Here is a 25,196-nt window from a genome sequence, read left to right on the forward strand (position 1 = left end):
TTTGAACAGGATAAGTTTGTAAAAGATTTTTATTATTTTTGTTTTTATAATCCCCCTAGCTTGTCATTGCACCTCTGTGTCCTTTATCAATAGATTCAGTAGCATCTGTATAAGGAAGACTAGGACTGTATCAAATACAAATCCCCTTTCTTCAAAGAATCCTTACATCTTCCACTTCAAAGCCAGCAGTCTGTGCCAGATTCATCAGTGTGAAGGACAACAGTACTGGATAAGCATCCTAGGGATCAGTAGGATTTTCTAGGTAGCAAGGAACTTAGGAAAAGTCTGTTTAATTCTTCTCTCATACCTGTGCAAGTTTGGAGCAAGTTTACCGAAGCCAAAAAATTACATAGTGACTATCTGGAGAAATGGCAATTGAATCAGTTTGTAATGACTGACATTTTAAATAATGCTAGTCCAAGTAAGAAATCCCTTATCTTTAAATAAAATAATTAAAATTGCAAACATGAAAAGAAAATCTATGTCTACATTAGAAAGTACTTACTCCTAGTCAGTGAAGATTTTTCAGCAAGTGAGGGCTATTTGGTGTGTCCTGGCAGCACATCTTCCTATCCAGTTATATCCAGAAGGAATCTATTTTGTGTGCTCTAATACTACTCTGCAATAAAAACTAAAATTCCATAGATGGGCATGGTCAGATTAACTTCAAAAACATGGTTTGGTTCCCAACTTAAAATGCTAGCAGATTCGCGGATTCTGTAAGCTTCCAGACCCCTACTATTGTTAAGTTTAGCAGAAATTACTGAAGAAATGTCAAATATTGGCAGGATGAAAGGAAGTGCGGTGTCAAGAGTTGGACTTGATGATCCTTAAGGGTCCCTTCCAACTCAGGATATTCTATGATTCTATGATTCTAAGAGTTTTCAAATGTATTTTTTTTTTTCCCCTAGCATGCAGAAAAACAATGTGCTTTGTTGCAAACATTTTCCTCTTAAGTATCACAGAACTCAGAATTTCCACACATTTTTATCAACTCCCAGTTATGGCTTTGACAGTGTCTTGAGCAGTTATTCATCACAGTTGTAGAATCATAAAATCATTAAGGTCTGAAAAGACCTCCAAGATCATCTAGTCCAACCACCACCATACTACCAATATCACCCACTAAACCATGTCCCTAAGCACCACCTCCAATCTTTTCTTAAACACCCCTGGGGATGGTGACTCCACCACCTCCCTAGGCAACCCGTTCCATTGCCTAACTACTCTTTCTGGGAAGAAATGTCTCCTAATTTCCAACCTAAATCTCCCCTGGTGCAACTCGAGGCCATTCCCTCTAGTCCTATCACTAGTTATGTGGGAGAAGAGGCCAACCCCCAGTTCCTCACAACTCCCTCTCAGGTAGTTGTAGAGAGCAGTGAGGCCTGACCTGGTCCTCCTCTTCTCCAGACTAAACAGCCCCCGTTCCCTCAAATGCAATAGCTTATCTTAATAAACATTCACAAAATGACTTTTTGTTTTAAGACTATTCTGCTGTTATTTCATGTAGCTTATAGCTACTGTTTTACTTTAAGACCATATGACATAGAAATTTCAATTTATTACTTGAATTTAAGGCCACCTTTGCTGCAATCATTTTTACTTCTTGGTTGACTGTACTTAGTGAAAATTACTTGTAGTATGATATTGATCTTATTTTGCTGTTTCTGGCCTTGTAGTCAATCATATAAAATCTAGATATCTGGACTGTATTTTAGTTCTACCACAAACTTTAGTTATTGCCATATGCAGGCTGCTTACAGCCTGTTTTTTTCAGGGGTGCTAAATATTTGTAGCTTCCACTGAATTTATAGGGAATATTATACTCAGAAATCTAGCTATTAGCCCTATTGTGTTATTATTTATTTATTTATTTATTGGATAATTGATATAGACAAGATGTAATTGGGGGATACAGTAAATAGGATAAGATTGAGAGACTTTACTGTGGAGCATCTAAATTCTGTACATCAGTTCTGAGGTGTGATCTGAGAGTTGAAGAAAACCTTACTTTCTATGTGTTACTTTCTGTAATGCACTGAGGTCTTACTCATTCCTGTAGTTTGGTGTTGCTGAATGGAAGGTACCACATGGAAAAAAGTTTGCAGTAATTAGGAAATTATAAATAGGAAATGAATTAATAAATACAGAAATAGTTGTGCTTTGGCGTTTTTGTAATGTATAGTTAAAAAAAAAAAAAAAAGAACAAAATAAAAAAATCTCTGGAAATTTCTCATTTTGATGTGAATCAGTGAAGCCAAAGTTAACTTTCCTTTGATTACTCAGGGACTGATAATGTTGGGACTTTCCAAAGAACTAAAGGGAATATATTTCATACTTCATATCATGACTCAGGGTACATACCAATGGCTGTTTCCTCTTCTGTTGTCACAGTGATATGATACTTCCTTGATTTAAGATCTTGGTGCAAATGTTATGCAGTAGTATGGTACCAGCTGGAACTAGTTATAACTAGCGTTACTTTGTCATGCCAAATATTATATTACAAAAGAATAAGGGTAAGGCAGGAAGGGAGACATAAAAAGTTCTTTCTTATCTCTTTTGCAGTCTGACTCAAGAAAAATATCTGTGACTCAAATGTACATTCCTTCAAAAACTATAATGTTTATTGATCTGTGCCAGCTGTTGCACTGTCTCCCCCTCTTCCCCTCTATTTCACCATGTGTTTGCATTTTGTGTTTACTTCACAGAATTACGAGCATGGAATTTTTTAGGATTTTTTTACACTTCCGATATCTCATTTTCCTAATACTTTGTTCAAGTTGTCCAAATGCTTAAAATAAAAATTGCTTAGATTTACTGTGGCTTTAGCTGCAGAATCATAGGACCAAAAGAGGCTTCAGTAGCTTGGATTCACTCCAAAGATGGGACAGATGCTATTTACACATCTGTCTTTCCTTGGAGGTTTTCCTGCAGAAAGTCAGATTCAAGTTTTAGTAAAGATGTCTTAAAACTCTCTTGGTGCTGTTGGATGGGCACATATAACTTGTTAGCAATTTATCAAGCCTCTGCCTCCACACACTTCAGCGCACCTTCAGCTCCAGCAGCTGGTTACAGGTTTTGTGCCATATCAGGCATTGCATGATCTTTGCTACAATCTTGTTTCTATGTAACTCGAGATCAAAAGGCATTATGCTTAACTTTGCCAGAACTGTAATGATTCTGGAGGGGATCAGTAGGATAGTCTTTGTGTTAGAAATAGGTGATTGCCTGTAGTTGTGTAAAAAAACTTCATTTTTTTCAGTGCTTTGGTTTGAGTAGGCCAAGGAATACTGAAGGTCCAGCTGAAGGAAGTCTCTTTCAGACATCTGAATATAAACTTTAAGTTCCAGTAATAGGAATCCTTCTGTGCGTTTTAAAATGATTTAAGCTGTGCTGTTAGACATCCTGTGGTTAGTGTGCCAATCCTCGTTGGACAGGTTTCCAGTTTTGATATTAGGTTCAGGAATACTGATTGCAACAGTATCTAGCCACCCTGGACTTATGTTTAATAAGAAATAATGTATATGAGTTAGAGAATTAAGAAAATTCAGATCCAGTTAATTTCTTTTATTGGCTTAGTGTGAGGTTTTTTTTTCTGCTTGTCCTTTCTGTCTACAGTAGAAATTCTTGCTTGTACTGGCAAAGTGGCCCTTGATGGTACTCACACTCAGATGACTTGTCTCATACTGTGATCTGTGATGAAGTTTATGATCACATCAAAGTTTATGTCTGGGAAAGAGTTGTATTCTTTGATTAATTGTTGATCTAAACTCTGCACTCCTGAAGTACATAACTCAGATTTTTACTATTATTTTTCTTGTAAACTTCAAACTCAAAATTTCTTCTGTTATCACTGACTGATACACTGGTCTATACTAAAGAGGAAATAAGATGTTATTTAGCAAAGCCAAGCTTCCTAGGATGTGTAACAAGTTTAATTGGTAGGCCAATTATTGTACTTGAGTAGGTCCCAGAATTGTGGGCTCCTTTTGGGCTCAGTTAACTAGCTAATAAACAGCATTTAGTTAGATCTTTATTGCATGAAATATTTTTCCAGGCAATTTAATTCTAACCTGTGGCAAACTGACACTACCCAGTCCAAAATATTTTGAAAGGGTCTGAACTTTTAGATGGCTCCATTTCTTTCTGAAGTCCTGTAAGGGTAACCAAATTTGCAAATATGGTAGAATTTTTGCCAATTTTTATATTTAATTAAAAATAGAAGTGTGTCTTCCTCCTTCACCCTTGCTGCTCATACCCCTTGTGCCCTTGGTTTTTCAAAAATCAGATGAATGGGCAGATGTGGTTTTAGGACAAGGATTCAAAAGCTTTAGAAGGCTTAGTGACTGAACGTTGCTGAGGCATTAATTGTTAAGATTAAACAGCATAACACAGTCACTTCTTGTGCTGTGGTGATTTCTATTGTTGAGGATATGTTATAGTTTGATTTATAAAAGATATATTTGCTTCTAAAATGAGTAACTCAATTTAATTAGCAAGAGATTATGTAAATGAACACAAAATGTAAAGACAGAGTGCTCCTTCCCACTACATAATATTCATATCTGATAGCTGGGTGTATTGCTGTACTTCCTTCTCTTTTGGCAAAGTTATCTTGGCTTGCCCAGTGTAAAATGCCTGATAAAATTTCAGGACATGTGGATGATTCTGAAAACATTTGTAGCAAAGGTCATTTTGGAATGCAGAAGATGCAGAAGACGGTAGAGAGAGTAGTCATAAAGCTGTGGGATGTATATGGTAGATTGGGCTGTTTTTCAGTTTCTGTTTGTCTTTTTTTTTTTTTTTTTTTTTTAAGATTTAAGTGGTAACAAACCTGCGAGTATAGTTTATAAGCCCTATCATTTTACATACGTAAAAAATCTCAATGGTGAATTTGTTTATGTCCTCTTAGTAGTAATATGAGTTTGCACCTATAGTCAAGAGACTAGGTATGCTTGGGAGAGACTGAGGAGTAATAAATTGGAGACAGTAATGAGTCAGAATATACATTGAAATGGGGGATTGGTCTTCCTTTGTAAGCATATGATTTCTTGATCAGAAGTTAGCAGACAGAATATCTAATGTCAATATTACACTGGCCGTATTTTTAGAAGGTTATATGTATCTCTTGTGATCTGTTTCCAAGTACAGATACTATTTAGACAAGTAGGTGAAGACCTAAATTTAGTGTCTTACTGGAAAAATGACATCAAGATCATTACTTGTCAAGGTACAAAGTAAGGTGTTTCCTTACTGGGGAAAAAAATAAAAGATGACTTTTTGAGTGATTCATTTTCTTAACTACAGATTATATACATGTATATACATATAAAAATAAATATATAAATATATATTTATAAAGCTCATTTATAAGCTTGTATTTTAAAAGGTAAAACAAGCTACTTCCTGAACTTTCAAAAACTTTGGTAGTGAGATATTAGGTTCAGATGCCTATTGTTTATTTTCTTTAAATTGTATGAACCTTTGATAAGCATATTACATTTCTTTTTAAAGTGTGCCTTGATTTTTATGTTATATTTACAGTTGACTGATAAACAAGTATATAGGATTCATGCTTCTAAGGATTATATCATTCTTTATTTACCACATACAATTTCATGAATCAAATGCTTGTTTTTCTCTGAATGTTGGAAATGAGCTTTATTTTCACTGATACTTCTATACAGTGTGTAGAAGGATTGAGGACAATTTGATTAAAGCCCTAGTAAATCATACAAGGTAAATCTGAGCTCACAGTGTTTCATTTTACATAATCCATGTCAGAGCAGTTCCAATTTCCTGTTTGTCACTTCAAGATTAGAATAAAATATATGGAAAATGCGTTAATTTTTTCCTAGGTAGATATTAATTGTTGGATCTGATTCTTCAGTTTCTTGATAATTTCAATAGCTCTTTGAAAAAGATAGTATTCATTACTCCCACTTACCATTTGATTCATAGAGGCCAAAATTTGCTAATATTCTGGTTCTTAATCTCCAAGTGTCTCTTTAGAAATACTTAATTCTATCAATATATATATATATTCCTACCCAATCAAACAGTAAATTAACTGGACTAGAGTATTTGCGTAAAATGAATGACCCCCAGTGGTCATGTTGTAGATTACCATCTGTCACATTCCATTTCTCCTAACAATGATAGGGAAGCAATTATTTTAGATGGGGCAACCTTAATAAATGATTTGCATACCGAGAAACTACTTTCAATATGAAATTGCAACAAGTCTTTCCTGAGATGTGTATTTTAACAGCTAAGGAGATTGCTACATATAGAACATATTGAGAAAATTCATATATAGAAAAAAAAATCTGCACTCTTTAAGTGTTTCACAAATATATTTTTTCATTATGTTGTGAAGAGAGACTAACTAAAGATTCTTTGCAAGTACAATGAAGTGGCACAAGAGTGATCTTGTAGTAATAGACAAATAATTTTGATGATGTTTGCTCATCATAATGCATAAAATGTTGCTAATTTAATTAACAGTATACATTAATTCACAGACAGAAAACAAAGCATTTTTTTTCAGCAAACACTCAAATAATACAAAAGGAATATATTATAGTTCTGATTTTAGGAATCAGTAGGAGCTAAAGATTATTGGGATCTCAGTGGTTCAGATGCTATATACTGCATATAGCATTTTGCTAGGTCTTTGCTTAGTAACATTTTTTCCCACTCTAACACAAGTTCATTTAATAGATTTTTAATATCAATATATAAATCATGCTGCCTGAAGTATCAATGTCAAAAAATACAAAATATATATTTCAATTAGGGATTTATATTAAACTAAGCTTTTCAATTTATCATACTTATGGATATTCTCTCGTATTTCTGTTTTCTCTAGGTATTTGTGTGCATGCATGCATACATGTATGTATTTGTTTAAAATCTGAAGCATTCTGTAGATAACCATTGAATGTAAGTAAAGCAAAGATTCACAGACACTTTTAGCTTTAATCAGCTTCAGGACAATAAAGCTGAGGATTTTAGTACATTTACACACTTTCACACACTTTAAAGACTTTCACTTTCAAACACTTTAAAGAGTAGCCTCAATCAAAAAAAAAAAAAAAAAAAAGGAAAAGAAAAAAAGGAACCATAAAACGATAAAACTCATTAAGGTGATAACTTGCTCTTCTTTTTCACATATTAGTGAGACATTTGTAATGAATTTAAATTCACTTCAGTGCTGGAAGTAGCAATAAGAAAGATTTTCAGGTTAGAAGTATAACTTTAAGCAGCAGATCAGTTTCTTTAACAAACCCAGGCTAAGTTTCTGATAAAAATGGAAACAGCAGTCATTCACTGCTGCATTTTGCACGCTGTCCTTAGTCTGCTTACTCCCACTCCTGCCAGCTGCCAGATCTTTTCCAACCCCCACCTGGCATCTGATGTAGGTTTTCACATCAAATGTTGATAGAATTGAATATAGTCTACATGTAAGTTGATTTTTATCTGGTTCAGGAAACTGATATCTGTTAACATATAGAGAGACCACCTGAACTTGTGGTGTTTGAAATAGATCCCATATAACATGAGGAAAGAATCACGACGTAATCACGATGTAACTCACGAGAGATTTTCTAACATAAATTCAAAGTCAGCTGAAAGGAACCAATGTAAAGACAGAAATAAATTATTTAAAACAATATGTCTGATAAGGCATTTCATACAGAGATTGGACTATAGATGCAGCAGAAGCAAGATCAGCCCTGACACATTCTATGAGACATACAAAGCTATCAGAGGCCAACAGAAACAGAAGAAAAGGAGTTATCCAGACCACTGTATTCTACAAATACGTATATACATTATTTCACAAGAAAAACAGAGAGGAAAATGTGCTTCAAAAGGGAATATCTATATGCAATATTAGTCCCACAGTTTAGAAGACTGAGTGTTGATCTATTGCTGTTAATGTATATTGCCTGTTAATTCATGTTGTCAGTAAGGTGAAAAGGAGATCCTTTCACCTCTTTGCATTTGCCCAGAAGAGAATAAAAAGCTCTCTACTCTAGCTTTTAGTATTTCCACTAGGCATAGTGGAGAAGTCAACCTATGACTTGAAACTCATTATTTCTAAGGAGGAAGTTAGTGCTGTTTGGCATGCTTATACATAAAGTGAATTCACTAGGTAGAAATTGGCATGCTAATATATAAAGTGCTTTTTCCTGAAGAATGTTCTCTGGTACAATTTTATTATTTGTTACAGTTACTGCAATTCTCTAGAGAGTCCATTGACTTCATGTCTCATAGACACCGTTGATGTTACACTGTAATATGCTCTGCATATTAAAGTATTAGAGGGTTTTACTCAATCTAACCACCAAGTAGTTTTCTTAAAATCTCTGACCAGTGAAAACAGAGGTTGTAAACAAAGTGAAATCAACATCAATGCTAGCTTTTGAAGAGGTTATAGCATATGGTTTACTTCAGTAGGGGGGTGGAGGGGTGGAAATCTTTTTTAGAGGATTTCCTTGAAGTTACTGATGAAGGGTGCATTTTCAGTTCTTTCCTAGTCAGTTGGTCTCTGTATAAAGCCAACTTTTGTCCTGCTTATTTACCTAACCAGTGACTTTAGAGTTAAGAGCTGCTAAAAACAAACAAACAAACAAAACATATTTTTTTATGTAAAAGTTTGCATAATGCATCATTTGCATTATTCAGTGTTATCCTAGCCAAAGTGAATTTACAGTAAAGCAAAACCACACAAAACTTTGCTGTGTCAACAGCAACATAAAAAGACAAAAACAAACAGAACCAAAACCAACCAAACAAACAAAAATAAACAGCCAGATTTGCCATTCAAACAAGTTTTCATAAGTGAACTGTGGGTGATTTCTTTTACTGTACAAAGTCATTACTGTGTCACTTTGGACTACTTAGTGCACCACAGTGTGCTGTTGTTACAGACATGCTCAGTACATATTTTTAAAGGTGTAATAATACTTAATTTGCCTTTTTCCTAGATCTTAATCCATATGCTTTGGAGTATCCAGATCCAGAATTAGGATTTGGGCTCATCTTTAATTATTGGAGTGCTGTAGTCAAATTCATGGAACTTGACATCAGGGAAAATAGTATCAGTAGCTACCAAAAGGAAGGACATTGTGCTAGGAAGTCATTATTCATAAGCTAAGGGTATTCAGACCCTAAAAGACTGTTAAATCTCCAAGCATTTTAGGGGAACATCCTGTTCCATATTTAAAAAGAGCTGATTTTTATCAAGTGATATATAACATGATTCAAAAATAGAATGCAGGGCTTTCGCCCTTTATTGAGAAACTCAACCTGTGTACATGTAGGTTAGACATCTATTGGGCTCTCTAAAGTTGTTTGCTATAAACTGTTTTGATGAATGTTTTAATTAATAGGTTCCTTTGTTTTTCAGAAGGTCTGAAAAACATATTTTTTTGCACAGAATCTGTGGAAGTTCTTTTAGTGGTTTGTAGTTTGCATTAGATATAAGGTTAGAACTTTTAAAATATGATGTGGCAAATGAATTAACTGATGTCTTATGAAGATAATGGAGATCTTTTAAAGAGTTGATTTTGGTCTGGTTTTACATGAGGTTGACCCTATGTAATTTTCAGTTTCCTTTGAGACTATATCAGAAAATAATTGAAGGTTTTTTTTCCTAAGCTGTTAGACTGCTTTAAATATTTGTAGATTTTTGCCACTTCAAATTATGAAGTTGTGCTCCCATTTCAATATGCTTGACCTCTTTCTTACCTAAAGAAAATCCCCCTTTCTTTTTCCTTTGTTTCTCTTTTTAATGTGGTATGCCTTGTCACCTTCAAGATATTATACTAAATATTACATAATGTTTTCATTTTTCACTAAAACTATGGAAGATTTTCTATCAGGATGTAAGTGAGGGGGAAAAAGGGCTTTAGCAAAAATGCTCTTCTTTTCTTTCAGGTTTTTCAGCTTTCAGTTATATCTTGTCTAGGGCTACATCTTTTCTAACATGAAAAAGGAAAGGAAAAGGAGGGAAGAAAAAAAAAAAAGTGGAGGAAGCAGATAAAATCTTTGTCCTTGAACCCAAATGAGAGTATATGTCAGAAGCTGGTTGAAGTGCCTAGGCCTGAAGACAAATGGCCCAAAATGTCATTTGTCTCCTCCAAGTATTTTCCAGTCTATAGTTCACATTCCCAAACTATCTTTCTGAGGCTCTTCTCTGATCTTATGCCCTGACATTTCTTTTAGTTTTCCCACTACATCCCCCTGTCCCCAGCTGTCCTGGTTTCCTGATTCCTTCCTGAAGAAAGGTGATCAATTTTTGAATGTCCACTTTGAGTTCAAGCTGTCTGGAGCTTTGCAAAGAAAGGTATGAGGCAGCTGAAACATGTTTAATTGGTGTTTAGACTATACACATACATTAGTAATCAAATTAGTTCTGTAAGGCTCATTTTAATATTGAAGAATATTGACTGTTTCTGGATTTAAAACACGTTTATAGATAAAAGTTTTGGAAAAAACAAACAACAAAACAAACAAACAAAAAAAAAACGAGAACCTTAAATGGACTCTGAAATGTGTGAGATTTTTTGATTCCTGCTCTAATGTAATTCAGTAAAAGCAAGTAATAACTTTGGCAGTTGCAATTTAAGTAAAATTGTATTTAGCAAGAATAGAATAAAAATTCTTCAGATTTGTTACATTTTAAGGTTCACTGCAACACATTTTTCTCTCCCTTCCTAATATAAGCAGTGTAACAATATAGTTGGGAGTCAAATCTGTAATACCAATGTAATTTTTACAGCAATTTTTAGAGAAGCTGTCAGCACAGGGAATTTATTCACACGTTATATATATGTGAATAAATATAAATGTATAGGTAAATAAAAATATGTACATAAAGAACAGATTCATACTGAAAACTTTGTAGTACTGCTCTGTTTGCTGGCTGAAGCAATTATATAGGTTCCTTTTATTTGTTACTTATTAATATTATTTCACAGGCTGTGTATTTTCAGATGTTATATTTATAATGTGTCTTTCTTGTTCTTTCTAGCATTGTAGCTGTCTGTGACTGAGGTAGATGTATGAATTTTTTCTTATTTCATTACACATGTATGAAATAAGAATTCACATGGGCAAGTAACTCCCGGCTTTACAGGGCTTTTTCTAAATATTTCAGTTTTCTCTATTTAATTGTTGAGAGGCTGAAGTATATCTCTGTATTTATCTACCCTGTAATTGTGCAATATTTGTAATACATATAATTGAAATTATTGGTGTTTGTCTGCCACTTATGAAAAGTGCCAGGATGAATATAGCAGCTTATTATACATCCCAGGGTATATAGACATCTCCACCTGTTTATATTTCTACACCTGGTTCAGAGCAATCCCAGACAGGAGTACAGACTGGGAGAAGAACTCATTGAGAGAAGCCCTGTGGAGAAAGACTTGGGGATTCTGGTGGACGAAAGGCTTGACATGAGCCTGCAGTGCATGCTTGCAGCCCAGAAGGCCAACTGAGTCCTGGGCTGCATCAAAAGAAGTGTGATCAGCAGGTCAAGGGAGGTAATTATCCCCCTTTATTCTGCCCTCGTGAGGCCCCATCTGGAGTACTACCTCCAGGTTTGGGACCCCCAGCACAAGAAAGATCCACATCTTTCTGTTAGAGCAAGCCCAGATAAGGGCCACAAAGATGATCAGAGGGCTGGAGCACCTTTCCTACAAAGAAAGGTTGAGAGAGCTGGGGATGTTCAGCCTGATGAGAAGTCTCTGGGAAGACCTCATTGCTGCCTTTCAGTATTTAATGGGGATGGAATAAAAAGGATGGAAAGGAATGCTTTACTCAGGTAGACAATGATAGGACAAGGGGGAATGGTCTTAAACATAAAGAGAATATATTTAGATCAGACATTAAGAAGAAATTCTTCGCTATTAGTAGTGAGGCACTGGAGCAGGTTGCCTAGAGAAGTTGTGGATGCTGCATCCCTGGAGGTGTTCAAATGCAGGTCGGGTGGGGCCTTGGCCAACCTGATCTAGTAGGAGGCATCCCTGCCCATGGGAGGTGGTTTGGAACTAGATTTTTAAGGTCCCTTCCAACCTAAACCATTCTATGATTCTGTGATTCTATGATATGCATACCTGAGTGGACTCTAATTAGTGTAAACTGCATCACAGTGACCTAGCCAGTCATTTATTTTATTTATGAAGATGAAAAGGGAATTCTACGCTTGCTGGCTTTATTTTCCTCTGAGACAGTGGTATTTCTAGATTAGCTTCAAAGAGATCACCAAATGGCTTTCAAATGCTGACATTATTTGGCCAAGTGCTGATCTGCTATATGCTCAGCCAAGCACATTCTCTTTCATTATTTTTCATTCACAGTTGCTTTCCGTATGGGTATTTGGACTCTCTTTGTAATACTACATTCTTTTATTTTCTGAAAAGAGTGACATTTTATGCCTTGAAGTTCCTTACATGTTAATGGAACTGTAGTGTTCTACAATCTTATCAAATATGTACAAAATCTGTTTTTTCTTTGTTTTCTTTCTTGCTTCACTGCTTTAAACAGCACTGGTGGAAAAATGAATCCCTTAAACCATTACTGAATACCAGTGAAAGGCTTAGTGTGGTAATAATTTCCATAAGTCCTCTTATTTGAGTGTAGTGTAATGCTATTCTTTGTTGTGTGCATCATTTTAAATAAGATCAACATCGACTGTTAAATAATAATAGTACTGATCAGTCACGTCAAGACTGAAAACTCATTTTGTGTAAGTGCTTGTTAAAGGGTTACCATTTTACACTAAGCATTATTCTTCAGTTTCTCAGAACTGTTTTTTTTTAGACAGCTTTTGAGAAATTACATGAGAGAACTGGCAATTGATTGTTTGGCTAGCATAGTACAGACTAGAGTATATTTGTGAACTGTTATTTTGACTAATGTGGCCTCTAACTTTTTTTTTTTTTTTTTTATTGGAGGGTGGAATCATTCTAAATTGGGGAATAGTGAATAATTCTGCCCTGGTGGGAGTGTCTTTCTTTTATTCTCTTTTATTGCACTAATATACAATATTAAAAGTTATATGAATGCAGCTGACCATACAGCTTTGTACATTCAAAACGTTGGTGAAGGCCTCTTACAATTTGTGATTAATATGAAGTATCATTTTCCTAACTCGAGATTCTCAGACTGTCATCACTTACCATAATATTTTGTTGATCACTTGTGGTCTGGCATATATGCAAATTTAGTACTATATACATTAATAAATTTAGAAAATTGATTATAAGTTACTGATTCAATTCAAAAGATGATTAAATGAACCCACTCATTTAAATGAAATGGATTTTCCATTCATTTGATCGGTATATGTGTAGGGCGCACAGATGCTTCTAATCCACAAATACTCACTGTCTCTTGAAGTTTAGTTACTGTGGTCTGGAAACAATACTGGAACATTTTCTTATGCATGTGCAAGTGCTATAGCGTAGAACATAGTGGATTTCACAGTTTGCCCAGAGCTTTGGAGGTTAAATGTTAACATAAAGTTAAACCACTGAAGAGTCTATCCAGAAATAGGAGAGGTCATAATCTCTAAGTTGCCAAGGACATGTGATATACTCATTGGTAGGAAGAAACTATCAGTGGTTTGTTTAGGGACTTATTTATTTATTTATTTATTCCAATCAGTCCTCTTGCCAAAAGAAAGATGAAGCAGTTTGTACTTTAAAAGTGAACACAGAACTAGGCTTCCATGGTCAAAATGGCTATAATTTACCTATCTACTTAATACACATACTATATATCTTTGGAAGGAAAGCTGTCAACTCTAGCACATATGGTTTGGCTCTTCTTGACACGTTACACATGATGACATCTGTTGACACTTAAAAGTATTGTTAACAACAGAGATCAGAAAGACATGGCATGCAGAGGCAGTTGTGGCTGCCAGCAACTCAGATTGTATTACATGGCAGACTTGGAAATCTCTGTTAGACTCTGTAGGGTGTCAAAATATAGGTAACTTGACAAGGCTGTCTGAGGAGTTTCTGGGTTGAAAGCTGAAGAATTTTTTACTGCTGAATCAAGGGCAGATGTTTAACAGCGAGAACTTCAAAGCTATGGACATAGCAAAACTGTCTACTGAAATAATGGTGATGTGTGTTCTTTCATTTTCAGGAAATCATACAGGCTTCCATTAGCTCACTGTCTGGCACTGAAAACATTATCGAGAACTAAGTTATTCCACAACTTCAATAAGTTGTTGCTGTGATAGTGTATCACTCTCTGTGCTTTCAGGAAATCCTAATATATAAAATGATAATAAGTTGCCAGAAAGGGAAAGGGGCACCATCCATCTTTGTAAATGATTTCTATTAAAATATGTTAATGATGTATGACCGTAAAAGCAGGAGTATGCTTCTAAATATCGGTAGTGAAATGTTAGACTGCTTGGAGTGCTAACAGCTGTAGGTGTTTCAGGAAGCATACGGCCAAGGAGTTAACTTCTATAGGTTTCATTTCAATGGCTGCCATGTAAAGGTTAAACATAAATAAGATTTGATCAAGATTGACAAATTTAGATGTTAAAAATGCAAAAATAATAATAATATCTGTATAACCTCCTTAAAAGGCTCTATCAAACAGGCAATTTTGTTAATAGTGGTGTTAAATTTTCATTTTAAGTACAAAAGTTTAACTCTAGTGTTTCAAACTATAGAGCTGGCATTGTTATGAAATGCCATTTTTTACCTTACACTAAACAGCCAATCTATGACCTTTAATCAGTTTTTCCAAGCAAACGTGATTTCTGTAGGCTAGTTCTTTCCAGGACTTATATAAACAGTCAGAATATTTTATTACTATAAAATTACTATATTCATGTTACTATTCTGTCATCTGAGCATAGCTTAGCTCTTTACCTTGACTTTCCTTTTTTACCATATTATTTGCCTATTAATATTGGAATATATTTTACTAAAATATTCAACAAATATCTATTGCAAAAATGCACTTATGTAAAACTTACTTAATTTTTCATGAATTTCCTCTGAAATGGAACAGGGTAACTTTGCTATAAGATGGATCAGGAAAACGCAATCCCTCTTTTCTATTAATTTCTATTCATGATCAAACTAGGCAGAATGTTTGGTGGTGCCCTCAGAAGGCATAGGATATATTTTAGGAATGTCATATTCTCAATGATGCACATTTGTGCAATTACTTTTTTGCTTTAATGGAAAATACCACTAGTAGTGATTACCAAACCAAGTAATGCAGCTAAATGCTCATTCTTAGTTTGCTCCATCTCATTTATGTCCTCAGCATAGCAGCCAGAAGAAGGTATTTTTGTTGTTGTTGTTGTTGTTGTTTTTTTTTTTTTTTCTCCTAGTACTTAAAGCCCTGTAAATTAATTTTTATTGCAGAAGTCAGTTTTGAGATCTCTTCCTGGGGAAGACAGATTAAGAAAGCAATCTCAAAAATAATACTTTGTAGCTTTTACTTAAAAGTAAAAGCAGCAATTTATAGTCTTGCAGTTCCCAGCCAGCCTCCTGTATGTAAGCCTGTGATGTTATTTCCTTCAAGAAAAATTTCTTTTGAAGTCAGCCACATGATGATAATCGTAAGAAAGGTTTCTGAATGAAATACATAAGAAACATAATCTTTTATAATGTAATGATAATATAGCAGCACTGCTGCAATATAATTTTTTTTTTTCTGTTGGTGCTTGGAAAAATAATTTCCGGTGCAAAAGAAAGTGAATTTCAGTGTGCATGCAGCATGTTGGTCATTACAGCAACATTTTGTTGTGATTACAGAATGTATGTTACAGTTTTTAATATTATTAGAGTTAGTGATAAACCTGAGAACTGTGAATCTTAAGCTTTTAAAATATATGGGTGCACAGAACTCACAGAAAGACATGCAGAAAGGAGAAGGAAAAAATGTAAGAAAGAAATAAAAAGCTTGTCTTCACCACTTTCCTAAATGATGTGACCATTTATTCTGTGCAAAATAAAGATCTCTAGTCTTATTCATTTTAGGCAATGTGCCACACCTTCTTTTTGGATCTAGAGCTCTGTTTTAGCATGTGATGATTATTGTCTTACTTGCCAGATCTCTCAAAAATATTTGGGACTCCCATGGATTTCTGCTGCTTTTTGGCAGCTGTTAACAATTGCTTGAGCAGCTGCTGTTAGCTCAGGAATTTCTGGCTTATTTTCTTATGCAGTTGCAGTTCCAGCTGGTAATTGTGGGTTTCAGGACTCACCTGCTACCAACAGATGCGTTCGTTCTCAGACTGTGTATTTCCTGAATAGCAGTTTGCTCAGTTTCCTTCTTTCTGCAGAGAATGGAAAGTCAAATTGGAAATGGGCAAAAGAACAATTAGGGTTATCATCAGAAGAGACCATCAAATAGTGGAGTAATATCTCTAGTCTTCTTCCCAGAAAGCCGAACAAGTATTTGCTGGTAGACTCGGTTCTTTCTTCTCTCTGCTCTGTTAATCTACTTCTGCCAATGGTGGAATGGAGAAGGACAGATGAACAAGGTAGATGATTACATACATGATTTTCATTGACAAAGGTGTGAGTGCAAGTTTTGGAATCAGGATTTTGAAAACAGACTAAAGAAAATCACCCTTTGATATTCAGGGAATCTCCAGGTGATGCTTTTGCTCTGCTTTTTCCTTTCTTTTAGTTGGCAAGGAAGTTCTTCATACCTGATTGAAAATTCTCTTAGACGATAATCGAAACAAATTCTTTGTGTTTGTAGTAGTACTTTGGATGTGTAAGAAAAAAATAATCTGATTTTCATTGGTCCTTATGAGCTTCAGAGTCTTGCTCTGTGCCACTGCTGCAGCAAAGTAAGCAATGTATGCCCTGTGAGTCCTGGGCAATGGTCAAACTAAAGCTATTAAAGCTGCAGCAGAGTCTTCCAGTCTAAGCTGTAACCTTTAGCTGCCTGAATATTGATTTTTTGTTTGTTTGTTTCTAGTACTTGTTCCAGCAGTTAGTTTACAAGTAGTGGTCACAGGCAATTCTAAATTCGAAAACTGCCAGTTGGGCACATCAGTGACCATGCGATGGATGCATTCCAGGAGATCCCGTTTTGGCAACAACAGGTAAAAAAAAATAAAAAAAAAAATATCATGTAATAGGGAATTGGCAAATACAATGGGAGTTAAATCATGTATCTGGAGAGACAGGATAGTTATGGTGTATACTAGCCTGGTGTACATTCCTCTGTAGGTAGTTATAAACTGCCTCCCGGAGGAAGTTAAAAGTTAACTCCCGGAAGTTAAAACTCCAGTTTTAACTTCAGGTCTTCAGTTTTTAAGAGGTATTTTAACACATGCTAGTTAATCAGTGGAAGATAAGGTTATCTGGGTTCATTTAAGTGCAATAATATGAAGACTGCCTATTTTTAGTCTATTTTCTGTGTATTCCTCAACACCAATTTTTTCTAAGATTTTGGATCTTGATAAGTGAAAGAGTCAGCAGAACCGAATGCCAGTATGACATTAGGAGTATTGCTTTTTCAGGAGTCTGTGACTTTTTGTCTACTATTAGGAGACAGTGCCTTTTTATCCGTGTACAAAGCCTTAGTACTTTGTGATTCAGCTTGTAGTTCATGCTTGCAATGAGAAACTTGGGAATTTTTTCTTATTGTTCACATTCTGCATGTGAGAGAATTTACAAAGCCGTGACTAATAAGCATGCTGATCTGGGAGCTGGAACAAGAGCCATGATTTTCTCTGACAACAGAGTACTGCCATAGTTGCTTAGTACCTGGTTAAAGCAATAATCTTTTAATATTTTGGAAGGAGAAGGTGCCATGTTGTGAGACAGAAACATGAACTAATTTTGCAGTGGACTGGTAAACAGGTTCCTTCACCACATAGACATGTTCCCTAGCTAAATCTGTAATTTGTGCCCTAGATAGTACTTAAACACGCTTATTTAAAGAAAATTACAATGTGCAACTTAACTGAGCCCCACCTAACTCTCAAATTCTAGACCTACCCTGTAAATATTTTTGAGCTGCTGTTATATGAAAGAAGATTATTTAAACTAAAAATAATTTTGTGGTGTTTATAATGAATGTTAAATTGAGGTGTTCTGGTTACACTGGACATTGGACACATTTACCATTTCCTTCTCCCAGTTTATGAGGCTGAGTTTCAGAAGAACTTAAGAATCAGTAAATCTACATATCTATAAAAGGAGTGTATAGTAGCTAGAATTGATATATTCTCAAGGGTGCTTTCAGTATATGTTCCTTTTTTTTCTGCTTGTGCTTCAAAAAAATCTCTCAGAAGCAGTGAGGAAGGCTGAAAAAATTATTAAAACCATTATCTCTCCCCTTTGAAACTTTTAAGTATTTTATGGACTCTTTCTCTTCACTAATATGTGCAGTTTTATAGATACACTTTTTACTGCCACTCAGAACCACTCAAAGGTATTTTTGCAAATAACTTCTTGTTCAGAATAAGATAATCTTTGCCTCTCCCCCCCCCCCCCAAAATAAATAAATAAATAAATAAAAGTGGCTTTACCTATGTCATTTTCCAAATAGCATCAGTGGTAGTGGAATTGGTCTCTTTGGGTGAATTCCTGCTGACATACTGGAAGTAAAGCAAAATTTCCTTTTAAAATTTGATTATTTTATAAAGTTGATTAAAGATCAATTATGTTTACCCATTTAGATACTGTCTTTCTCAAATAGTTTTTGAAAAATCAGGAAAAAAAATTCAAATTGCACAATACAAAGCAAAATCTGTCCCAGTTGCTAAGACATCATTTGTCTCATTGATGGTACCTCCTGATGGGGACAAGATGTTTCTAAAGAATTGGTGAGATGATTGTTCTTATTAATTGTGCTTAGTTATCATTATTAATACAGTTGTCATGTACAAAACATTTTTGCCTTGTAGACAAAGTCTGTGCTTGTCAACTAAGCAATCTATCAGTAAATAGAAAATGTGTTGGATGGGATAATGCCACTCAGGTTTACAAGAATGAACAGAATATGGATAACCTTTTGGAAGTTTTTCACCACAGCTTAATAATGTCTGATAGGTGGGGGAATTTAATTAATACTCTGGAAATAAGTTTTCTCTCTTAGTTGCTACGTAGATAAAACTTTTATGGAGAACGAGACTGTTTGCATGTGAGTGATTAACAGTAAAAAGTAAATCAGTGTTCTTTTGCATTGATTAGGATTGTCACTAACAGTTTCATGAGTCTGGGAGAGATGGGAATGAAATTGCCTGTGTAGATTAATCAGTGGAATAACCTCTCAGACAAGAGATAAATGAAAATAAATGACTTGCCTGTATGAGGACAAACTCTAATGAGACTAGGCTAATATCATAAGTGTCTCATTCGAAGGGCTATTACCTGATGAACATTTGGACCTTGCCTTTTTTCTGTATGCTGGAAAAAAACAAACAAACAAACAAAAACACCACCACGCAATGAGGATGCATGCCTTCAGGATGAAAGAAGACAGGAAGAAGACAAGAAAGTTGTCTAGAATTCTAGTAAACAGGCAGACAAGTACAGGTTAGTGGTAAAGAAATACAACAAATACTAATATTTATAGTATATTTGGCAGACTGACAACATTTATTTAAAGACAGATTTTTCATTTTCTGCAAGCTTTAGATCTTAAACATCATATTGAAGATTGCTTTTTCTCAACATTTTGAAAAGCAATCTTGAGACTTGTATTCTTTTTGACATTCATAGAGGACAGCAAATAGGTGATACAGTATGCAGACAAGTCTGTGTATTATATACAAGTGCACATACAGTACTTAGAAAAGCTTTTCCCTCAGGAACAGTTACTTGCATAGAAACAAAATAATCCAAGTAAACATTTCCATGCAAAAACTGTTAAAACACAGTGAAAATAGAATTTAGCATGACAGCAGACCTGTAACGCAAATTAATATTCTGAGTATCAACTTCACAGCATGTGGCTAGTAAAATTCCACGCAGGTGCATAGCTATTCATATAAATCCTTTTCAAGATCATAATGAATTCTTTAAAAGTTATTTTAGTAAAGGAGAAGAGAGATTCAATAGTGTTTTGGTAAAATAAATAAAACAAACTTTATTTTTTTTTTTATAGAATGGTTGTTTTCTTCTGCCCTGTGCTTCCTTTTACAGGCTGAACCATAACCTCCCTACTTTAATAGTTATAAATCTTTTTGTTTCCAAAATAAATTTAAGCCTGAACATTGAATAGTCATTTTTCTTCTAAGTAACTTGGATTAAAATGCTGTCCCTACATAGTACCTATCTACAGTGTATTCACAGAGAAATCTTATCTATTTAGATTTTTAACTTTGCTAGATTAAATAACTTTTTAAAAAATTATTATTTTTATTGGATTTTCTGTCAATAAATGGCATTCTAATTTTTCAGTCCTGTCTCTAGCTCTCTGTGGAATTTATTGCAATTTAAATTGACCTTTCTGGGGCTGCTGACATCACGCATACCACATTTTATTCCAGATATATATGGTATGCTACTGGGCATACCTTGTCTCATACAAACTTTTAAGGAATGAACTATAGAGAGGAGACACAAGAGAAGAAAACAGCAAATTGACTAAAAGGAAGAACCACATACTTTCTAAAAGGATTTTAGGATCCCTGTTGTCAAATCAAATGTTAACCAAATGTTAAACCCTTTCAGTTTAATTTATTGATTGAAGACTAGCAATTGGGTGCAACAATAAAGATTTTTCCATCTGTTGAGGAAAGAGGAAAACTAAATCTATTGAGGAAAGAGGAAAAAATATATTGCTTTCAGAGTTCAGGAAGTACAATATCAGACACACAAATTTCTTATTGAAAGACAAGTGATTAAGTGCCTTCGTATGTTTTATGAGTCTTAATATCATACAGGTATTATTTGCCTATAAGCTTAGATTTAATTCTAAATGAAAACACTACAGTCAGGCTTTATGGGATCAAAGACCAAAATAGAATGAGTTCCATTCTGCTATTGAAGTACTAGTCACACTCCCACAAACTTTCTTACACTTCTAAAGGGACAAGAAATTGCCACCTGCATGTAAGGAATTATTACATGCAGTTTTTCACCCATGTGTCGGCATAGAAAAAGAACAGTTGATCAGAACTTTAGGTTAAAAAAAAGAGGAAAAATAAGGCTTTTTCCAAGGTCAAATAATGAAAGATGTAGTTAATTATATTATTACTAACATGAAAGTAAAAACTGCAAAGTACAGCCTTGGAGTCTAATTTGTGCCCCAAAGACTGATGTAGGTCCACTTGGAAAGCTAATTGTACAAGAGATTTACTATGAACAATATTCTATCAAACATGACACAGTACATTTATATCAGATAATTAAATGTCTGCATTCCTTTTTTAAGCCTGTCAATGTTTTTTTTTTTTTTTTTTTTTTTTTTTTTTTTTTTTTTTTTTTAAGAAAATGAAAGGTTCAGTGTGTGAAATTGACAATTTTTCAACTTCTGTAGGTATCCCGCAGCCTTTTTTAATGTTTTGGGAGCATGTGATTTGAAATGTGTATCTGAAGATCTGCAACAGTTTTCTAATGCTTTCAGCTTCCAGAACCGTATGAAAATATCAGCTACATGCTGTATAAATAATGCCATTGGTATCACCATTGATAACAGTGCCTTCCACTGGAAAAGTATAGTTTTACAGCCTTACATCTTTGGGGTATAATCTCCATATTGCAGATGCACTGTATAAGTGAAGGGTGAAGGGCATAGGAAATTTGATTGCTGGAGAAAACAGCAATACAGTAGGAGATTTAAACGACTTCATCTCTTTGAGTTATCAAAAAGAAAATTGATGTGTGATTTGGTTATAAAGTAATAAGTACCTCTGTGGAAGAAAGTTAAGGGCTGTTTAATATAATAAAGTCTTGTCAAGTACCAATGTCTTGAAGCTAGTGCCTAATTCAAATGGAAAATAAGGCATAAAGCCTGAGTGAGTGGACTACCCACTGAAATATTCCATCAAAAACCAAGAGGATTTGTCATCTCTGTGTTCTTGTTGGGAATGGTTGTTTTTTCCTGAAAGATGCACTTTTATCACAATATAAATTATACTTAAGTTAAAATGCCAATTACTTGACACCATTTGGAATTACATGCGTGAAGCTGTATGGCTTGTGATGTACAAGACATACAACAAAGTTCATTAAGAGGTTCTAGTATTGGTCCTATGAATGTTTATTTTGGGATCCAGCTATCTTTTCTTGATGTCCTTGTGTAAAGCTGAAAAATAATGTCAGTTTGTGTGGCATGGGAACATCTATATGGAACTGATAAATCTAAGACTCCTTTTCTTCTCTAGAGTATCAAAAGGTAGGAATTGTATAGAAGTGAAGCTTGTACCTTCTTAATATATATATATGTGTGTGTATATATATGTATATATATATATATATATATATATATATATATATATACACGTATATATTTAAACGATGCCAGTCAAAATTAAAGTAGGGACTTTTTCATTTCTAAACTGGCCTGCTCATTTCATATCTTTGGTAACCTAGTAAGTGTAGAGCTAGGATAAAAAAAAATATGTTTTGTTTCAAGTGCATGTCATGCAAGGGTAGTGCATATAGGCAGCACTAAACAGGTCAGTATTCTAATGTAGCTCAAATTGATTTCAATAGGTATTTCAGATAAATGACACTTTTAAACATGTGTAAAAATTGTATTTGCATAAAGGACTTTAGATGCATAAAGTTTACTATTCATACACTTATATATTTCCAAAGATACTAATATTAAGACCATATTTATGGTCTTAACGTGAAATTTCCACACAAGTGAATCTAGATGGAGTATGCTCATCAGTGAAAACTGCAACACACTATTTTGCCAATCACTATTTTTATCTCTCCTCAAAGAATAAAAGAAAAAGAAATTGCAATGTGATCATTCAACTCAACAGACCTGAGAGTTGCCAAATGGATTGAAAAATTAGAGAAATCTCTTACTGAAAACACTGTCTATGGAAACTTCTGAAATCATCTTGGTTACTAACTTCATTTAACGTAATATCAAGTCTGGTAGTCCATTTTGTGCAATTTCTTAAAGTAAATTGGAAGACAACAGAGGTTTAGAGCACAAATGATGGATATTTCTACACTTATTTCTAGGAACATGAACTTGAAATGTAGCTATATAAAAATAGTAGAAGCATATTTTCAGTAATTTAAATATCTCACATGCTCTTTCATTTTTGTAACAATTTGATTATTTTTAAATCTTTCATTTGTTTCTCTTAAGACTAAGTTTGTATCTGTCCATGCACGCTCACCATATGCAGTGAAAAATGACTAGGCAGAAGAGGATAAGATTTTTAAATATGCATAATCCTAAAGACAACCTTTTACTGTGAAAAATACAGTAACTTCTCTCTTAGGGAATGATGTGTTTAATCTTTGCTGTTCATCCAATATGAAAGTTGTGTAGCACATTTGTGTGAAAACAGAAATATTTTGATTCTGAATTACTTTACAATATTCACTTTAACATAATAAAATTGCTTGTTTTATCTGTAAAAGATAAAGGCATAAACAATTGTGGCATATGGCCAGTCTAAATCAAAGCCTAACCATTATGCCACTTTTGTAAATGAAAAAGTGTTTGTACTTTGCAGGTGCACAAAGATTAGCTGTGCATGTATTTGAATATCTGTAACTCCTTCAATTATGCATTTCCACACATACAAATATAAGAAAAAAAAAGTTTTGCTTGAATAGAGGTACATTTCAAAGTACTTGAGGTTGCAAACCTTGATACTTATGGAAGCACAGAGTTTGTTCCACATGTATATGTTTATTTACTGTTACGTAACTGAAGAAATGTCACAATCAGTCAAGAACATTTTCAACTCCTTTTTTTTTCCTCAGGCCATAATTCACCATCAGATTTAGTGTGAGTGCAAAACTATGTCTGTGAGTGAAATTGTAATAATTTATAACCTCCAATATGTTACTGCTGTTGTGTATCATAAATAAAACTCTCTTTAAGGCCTCAGGGATGCATGTAGACTGCTAGAAGAGGTTGAATGAACTACAGAATAATGGTTCTGGTAGTCTGTGTTCCATCTAAACAAGCATCAAAAAGGGAGGGAATCCCCCTGTAGACTGTAGACAGTGATTTCTTTATTCAGATCGTGACAAGATTTACATTACCGGTGATGATTGTATGGTTAATGAGGGTTGGAGCTGATTTTCCCTGGTTAAAAAGTTAATTCTACTAGCTCCCCAGTTAATTCCCTAGCTTCTACAGTGGTAGAAGTAAAAAGGTTCCCCAATTTCTATTATCCAGATTATAATCTGTGGCAATTTTCAGTGTTATTTTTTCAAAGTTTAGTATCCAAAAATAAACATCTGAGTTCACTATAATAAATGGCTAAATTTACAGAAGTACTGAGCACTAAGAACTGCTGCTGAATTTAGCAGGACATGAAGGTTCAGCCCAAAGATCATATTGCTTTGGAGTCAAATACATAAATTTCACTAGATAGTATGATAATGTTAGTCTTATTTTTCAGTAGATTTAGTAAAAAAAAATAATTAGAAATACTTCTAAATAGTGAAATTTTGTTTGAAGTTTTGTTGGCTTGTTGGATTTAATAAAACCATTAGCAACACTTTTTTGAAAATGTTTATCAAGTCTCTGAACTTCCTCTCCGGCCCTTATTGAACTCAGAATTTTAGGTCTGTCAGTCTGACACTTCATTTAAAAAAAAAAACAAACAACAAAAAAACATCCTTTGGCATTTTCATCGTGAAAGTAGAAAACCCATAAAAACTTTCACACTGGTGTTTTACTTATAGACCACTAGATTTAGGTTTCTGCAACAATTGGATAATGGGTGTGCTAACAAGCTAATCAATACTACTGTGTAAGAATGTTTAATACATGTTTTTTAACTTAAGCTCTTTGATCAAGTGCGTTACATTAGAAATAATACTTGAGAACCAACTGGTCCAAAAAGCAAAATCCTGGTAAGTCTTCCACTACACTAGTCCCTTTTAGTGGCTAATGATTATTTCAGTACATGACTACTTTTTAGAAAAGCAGATATTGAATAGAAACATTTTTATTATAGCCATCATCAGAGAGAGATTAGTATCTAGAGAGATTAGCATCTATCTCAGGATGTT

General features: G+C 34.3%; 1 protein-coding gene across 39 annotated transcripts in view; it reads left to right on the forward strand.

Annotated features, from left to right (window-relative positions):
* KCNMA1 (potassium calcium-activated channel subfamily M alpha 1) overlaps positions 1 to 25,196 on the forward strand; it is a 469,740-nt gene that overhangs the window by 229,844 nt on the left and 214,700 nt on the right. The window contains exon 4 of one of the 39 annotated variants that reach the window (XR_011810002.1): positions 16,993 to 17,119. The exons of the other annotated variants lie outside the window; for them this stretch is intronic. The gene's annotated coding sequence lies outside the window, so the exon portion shown is untranslated. The remainder of the gene's footprint in view (positions 1 to 16,992; positions 17,120 to 25,196) is intronic. 39 annotated transcript variants of the gene reach the window in all.

This window comes from Anas platyrhynchos, chromosome 6 (assembly GCF_047663525.1).
Source record: "Anas platyrhynchos isolate ZD024472 breed Pekin duck chromosome 6, IASCAAS_PekinDuck_T2T, whole genome shotgun sequence".
NCBI classification, from domain to species: Eukaryota; Metazoa; Chordata; class Aves; order Anseriformes; family Anatidae; genus Anas; species Anas platyrhynchos.